We start from the raw sequence: 6,003 nt of genomic DNA on the forward strand, positions 1-6,003 counted from the left end.
CATCAAAGATCAACTCTAAAGTCAACTGAGCTGCTTTATCATACTCCCTCCGTCCCTCTCTTTAATTTACACTTTTTCTTAACCTCGGTGCCCAACCCCAATGTAAGGAATGAGGAGAGACGGAGGGAGTAAGATATATATAAAGTTTTTTCATCATTATGTATTGTTTGTACTTTTTGCATATAAAACAACCAAATTTAAAATTAAGAAACAATGTACACAATCATGATTTTAGTTGAATCAGGAAGATCTTGCTGATACACTCTTTTATCTGTAATTATAACATGTATGATTAGTAAGATCAGAGGGATTAAGAGACAAAAACTTTTTAAACGTACTTTGTAAATTAAAAAGGTCTAACATTTTCTCTGAGAATTCTAATTAATTAATCTGATGGGAGCTAAGCAATGCAAGTGGAGGACACATAGATTCTGTTGTAGCCATTGAAGTCAGTGGTCCTGTTTTCTTGATTCAATCCAGATTATGAGCGTGCCCCTCGAAAATCTCCACTAAATTTTGAAAATTAGGACTCTAATATTCCTCAGTCACATGTGCTCCATCGACCTTCACTTGTTCGTTTTAATCTTCTCCTTTTGGCCGGCTACGGTATTAGACATTAAACTAATCCTTACACAACATTACATGTTAAATTAGTGTTTATGGAGTACTACTAATGAAGCCACGAGTTTCTACATTGTCGTTGAGGATAAAGTACTTTATATTAGATGCGCACACATGCATTTTGGTTGTAATAATGGACGCAAGAGGATCAGAAGTGCGTCGGAGGTTTACTAAATATAGAAACTTCTGTTAGACGAATAATTTCAGGATAGAGTATCTGGGTTTTTTTTAAATAAAATTGCTTAAAATATGTTGTTTCGACCAAGTTGTTATTATTGGAGTTGAGGTAACTTGCAAGCGTCCTACATCGCGGGCATGTAATTTTATCTTCACACGTAATAGAAAAGTAAATGTTGATTTTCGATAATATATGTTGCTGTCTGGAGTGGATAACCAGATAATCATAGTACATTGTACACTAATCATTTTTATAAGTAGATGTATATAGAGATCGATCGAGGGTCCTTAATTTTCTTCAAGTTGTAGAAAGAGACCGGTGGCAGTGGGTCTAAAGGAGTAAACTCTGATACCCAGTTTCAAGGTGCTGAGAAATAATAGAGAGATGGCTAGATAGGGAGCCCCATAAGCAACATCTCTGTGCAAATATTCCAATTAATTAGGTTGGGTCTCACACGGACAAAATCTTTATTGTTTAGTTGTTACTACCTACAGCTTACATATAATAATTGCAATACGATGATATATTCTCTCTTCTTCTTCTTTTTGAGTGTGGAGGGCGATGGTGCAACTACTTGTGACTGGTGAGCAAGTGGTTTCTTCATTACAGTACTAAATATGCGTCCATGACTGTGATATAACATCAATGCATTTCGTATTTTGTTTTTTTTAATTTTTTTTAATAAAAATATAAATAATTGAATTTTATTTTGGGAAAAGTTATAAACAATGCATGAAAATACCATTTTTTTTACTTCTTTAAATAATTGTTAAAAGTTAAAACGACTATTATATTAGAACTACATAAGTATTAAAAGTCAAAACGACTATTATATTAGAACAAATTATTATTTTTCACCCGTTTAAGAATGCATTTCAATTTCAATAGTATATTAAAAATTAAACTTTCGTGTTAGATACATTTACGGAATTACAGTTTTTTATTGAAAGTGAAACTAAAATCCTAATTTACTAAAATGTAAACTACAAAGTGTGTACCTTAACTATTTATTTTCTGCAAATTGTGTGACCCAACTAAGGAAATTGTAAGTCGTGTGGCTTAATTATCAGATTTGCTGCAAAATGGGGTTTACCGTTAGTTCTCCTCGGACGACCTTTTTGTTTGTGCTAAAAGCACAATTGCTAATGTCCTTCTGTTCCCCTCCTTTTCCTTCCTCTAATTTTTTCTCTCCTTTTTTTTTTTTTTATCTTTTTTGATTAACCTAAAGTCTAAATTAGGCTTACGCCAAAGTGTTAAATGGCTAATGAAAAAGACATACCAGGCCTTCTCTGTGACGGTGAGAGAATGAGTATGATGAAAACGCGTTGGTGGGGCGAGAATGTAGGTATGTGATTTCTAGAATGTGGGCAATAATCGTATGGGTTCTTGAAGTGCATTAATCCATCATTGATGTAGCTGCTATTAAGGAGTTGCAAGAGCGTAATTCAAGTACAATTCGCTCGTACAGGCTTAACATAGACAGAATGATTGCAAACCATGAAGTCGAGAAAAGTAATTTTAAAACAAAGCAAGATTTCATAGAGGTTGCAATGTTCATTGTATTTACTGTGATGATGAATACTTCCCTTTCCTCTGTTACGTCTGACAGTGTTCAAGATTTCGACTCCGATGATAGAGTTTAAATTGTTTGGTTTTAGTTTGATGTTCAGTCTTTTGTTTAGGTTGATGTTAGTCATTTTCTTTAACTTGGTGTTTATGCATTCTTGCCGTTTGTACCTTATAATGTGAAGAGAATGTACTACTGTCCCTTTTTTCCTCTGTAACATTTTTAATGTAATGGAATGAAGGTATATGTGAGTTCAATTACATGTAATTACATAATTTAGCTATAGCAATATAAAAGACAAATTAAAACCAAATTAGATATGAAGATATGGACGCAAATTTTATTTACGTAAAGAAAAACTAATAAATTAATAATGAAAAAGACAAGGCATCCTCTGTCTTAGTTGATTAAACGAGATGGCTGATGGCTGCTGATGGTTCAGGCATCTCGGCGACTCCCCCGTCAATATTAAGGAAATGAGTTTCCATGGAATTTGCACCACCATTGACATCTGCACAGATATGTTGGAGCTCGACGTGAGTCCGGTTCTCCTCAAGAAGCATGGTGATCATATCCACCAAAGCAACCATAACATAATCATGATCAGTGTTGTTGATGCGTCCAAGTGCACGCATATTCTCGCTGAAAAGTACAAAACTTGTTTTTTCACGCTCCCATGCCATCTTTAGGCCATAGTATATGACCCAAAACTCAGCAGTCATAGGGTTAGCCAAGCCAATCATCCCCCAACCCCTCGAACCCCCATCCCATTCTTTTTTAGCACACCTCCAACGCTAGTCTTGAACTCAGTCCTGTAAAACACACCCATGCCACATAGTTTGTAAGCCATTTTGTAACTACTATAATTAGTATTTTGTGTCTGCAAGATGAAAAAGATTACCCTGTTTAAATAGGCATAAGTAGTGTTTGGGTGAATGTAATGTAGTCAAGAGATATTAAAAGTTTTAGAGTTACAAAATTCAAAGTATTAACCATTTAATGGAGCGACCAATGTGCACTCTTTGATCAATGCAAAGAACCAATGCATGAAACTGTTAAGTTAGGAAGAATCAAACAACTAATGGTTGTATAACACAAACTAATACATTCGAAATAATTTAATTAATAAAAACTAGACACATTGCAAAATATTATATCATTCATATTTAATAGTACAAGGCAAACAAGGATATCTTGAGAACAGAGCAAGCATGGAAAGATGAATGGAGATTGTTTTTACTGAAGGCCTCCTCCTGTATTCAACGGGTGTCCTCGTTGGGGATGTGGGGTTAACTTTGGTGTGTGCTTTGGGAACTCTGTTCTTGTATTCAACATGTGTCCTCGTTGGAGAACTTTGGAATCATCCTGCAGTTTGCACCCAAGAGCTTGGGATCACCTGTCCTGCTATCTGGTGGGTTATCCTCATTCGGAGGATAGGGACGCGTCCGACATTTGGGGAGAACCGTGGCTATACATGCGTCCGTAAATCAAGGGAGATAACTGTAGCGGGGTGTTATCCTTACGCAGGGAGATGCATTATCCGTGAAGTACCATGATTATGGATGAGCCTTGGGCCTTCGCGGTTGGGCCTCATAGTTGGACATTCCTAAAGCTAGCGGAAGATGGATTCTGGAAGGGCTTCTACCGGGCCTAGGAATAAGAAGTCTAAGCCTATTAGATTTCTTGTTCCCCAAGAACTACGTCCGGCTTGATCCCTATATAAAGGGTACGTAGGCACATTGAGAGGGGTAAGAAGTTGAGAGCTAAAAAGGAGCCACCACTTACCCTAATCAATCTCAGCCACCAATCAACATACAACCACCACACACCGCTTGATTTTACGGCGAAGAACCACCATCGTAGATCTTAATTCCGGTGAGAAACCTCAAATTTTGTTATTACCAGATTCCTCCGTCAACAAATTGGCGCTAGAAGGAGGGGGAATAAATAAGATCATAGTTTTGGGAGGAAAAGATGTCTTACAATCATGATGGAAGTTCTTACGATGAAAGTGATAGCAGATCTGAAGGAGAGGGCGAGGGAGGCTACACTCGCCATGAACCCTACATTCCCAGAAATATAGTGGATCCTCCACGAGCTCCAGATGTGGGAGGAACGCCACCAGTTCTCATCAGCAATGCTGATATCTTGGAGCAGCTGTATCGCATGGCGGACACTATGAACAATTTTAACTCGAGGCTGAGCACGGTGGAGCATCACAAAATAAGGGGGGTCGTCATTTTCCCCGCCATGGCCACGCCGTGGGGAAGGCTCCCGTGGTTGAAGGAGATACCCAAGATGTTCACGGCCAGGCCAATGGAGGAAACCTGTGAATCACTCCATGATGCTTGGAATACTTTGATGACGTTGATCCTATTGTGGAGCTTATCGATGAGGATACTGATGGAAGAGAGAGGCCTCACATCGTCAATCAGGTTATCCCGCATCCGCATAAGTCCGGACGCACGGTGGACGAGCGTTGCTGTGCGGAGAATATCCAGAACCAAGATGAGGAAATAAGAGATTTTTCAACCTTGAAGAGGAGATTTGGCATAAGGTTGGAAAATGATGATTTGAGAATATTGTTGCTGGAATGGAAAAAGAAAAGAAACGTTAGAGAAGCGAGGCCTCGTGATACAACGCGTGTGCCCCCACATATCCAAGAGATGATAGGGTGCGGCACCGCGAACATGAGCGTGCCCCTCCACGTGGAAGGCTAAAAAATTATGGCTGAGGCTATCAAAGGAATGAACGGGGAAGGATGGGAGATGAGAGGGCGCACTCTCCACTGAAGAATCCCTTGTCATTGTTCCTATAGCTTCCCACAGTGCTACGGACAATGGATCCAGGACGCGTCCCCATGACCGGGACGACTTCCGAATTTAAGAAAGGTTGCAAAATAACAATGAGATATCGAGACGTGGCCAGGAGGAACCTCGTGCATAAGATAATATTCATAATGAAGATGGCAATGTACCACGGCCACAACCTCAGGGCGAGGGGTGACAAGATCTACTGGTACACCTGGGGGTAACCAAGGGGAACAACAACAAGTTGTGGAGCAACCCCAACATCTCAACGTTCAAACCATTCCTGAAGTAGGAACATTTAATGTGAATGATCTCAATAGGTTGCTCAATCATCTTGAAGGAGGTAGGGTTACAGCAACTGCGCAAGCCACGTCCCCTTTTTGTGCTGTTGTAAGGGACGCGTGCGCTTTCATGGAAACTCCGACCCCGTGGAATTCTTGGGATGCTTTAACATTGAAATTGACGTATATCAGGTACCTGACTTGGCACGGTGCCGTCTTTTGGCGGCTACTTTTAGAGAAGGTGCTCAACAGTGGTTCCAAAAACTTGGCCCGGGGAGTATCACATCATGGGAACAAATGAAAACCTTGTTTTTAACTCAGTTCCAAGCTGCGGTGAAGTAGACGCCTCTTGTTATCACACTGGCCAACGTGAAACCGAAGGAAGGGGAAAGCTTGACCTCATACTTCAAAAGGTTCAATGCCGAGTCTACCTTGGTGAGAGGCGCAACTGACGAGATACTGAAAATACTTCTTATAGCTGGACTGCGTATAGAAACATATTTCTGGAAACACTTGCAAGGGAAAACCCCTGTGTCGTTAGCTGAT

This window comes from Apium graveolens, chromosome 6 (genome assembly GCF_009905375.1).
Source record: "Apium graveolens cultivar Ventura chromosome 6, ASM990537v1, whole genome shotgun sequence".
Lineage (NCBI taxonomy): Eukaryota > Viridiplantae > Streptophyta > Magnoliopsida > Apiales > Apiaceae > Apium > Apium graveolens.